Source organism: Pteropus alecto, unplaced genomic scaffold (genome assembly GCF_000325575.1).
Source record: "Pteropus alecto unplaced genomic scaffold, ASM32557v1 scaffold75, whole genome shotgun sequence".
In the NCBI taxonomy this organism is placed as follows: domain Eukaryota; kingdom Metazoa; phylum Chordata; class Mammalia; order Chiroptera; family Pteropodidae; genus Pteropus; species Pteropus alecto.
This window is the reverse complement of record NW_006440638.1, coordinates 24110784-24111030: the sequence shown is the minus strand read 5'-3', so window position 1 is coordinate 24111030 and position 247 is coordinate 24110784.

Here is a 247-nt window from a genome sequence, read left to right as displayed (position 1 = left end):
CGTGCCCCTTTCTCTGTCGACCGCCCGAATGCGCCTCCGCGGGTGGCTTGGGTCTGAGTGGGGAGCGGGTAAACCCCGGGTCTTAGAGGAATCTTTTATTTCCGAAACCAGGGGAGTCCGCCAGTCGAGAAGGAGTTGGCGCTGCCTTTGCTTCCCTGTGCAGCTCCGATATCCCGGCCACCGCCACTCGCCGCAGTTGTGCGGACTCCGGGCCTCAGCCGGTCAGGGCACGAGCTGCTCCGTAGCC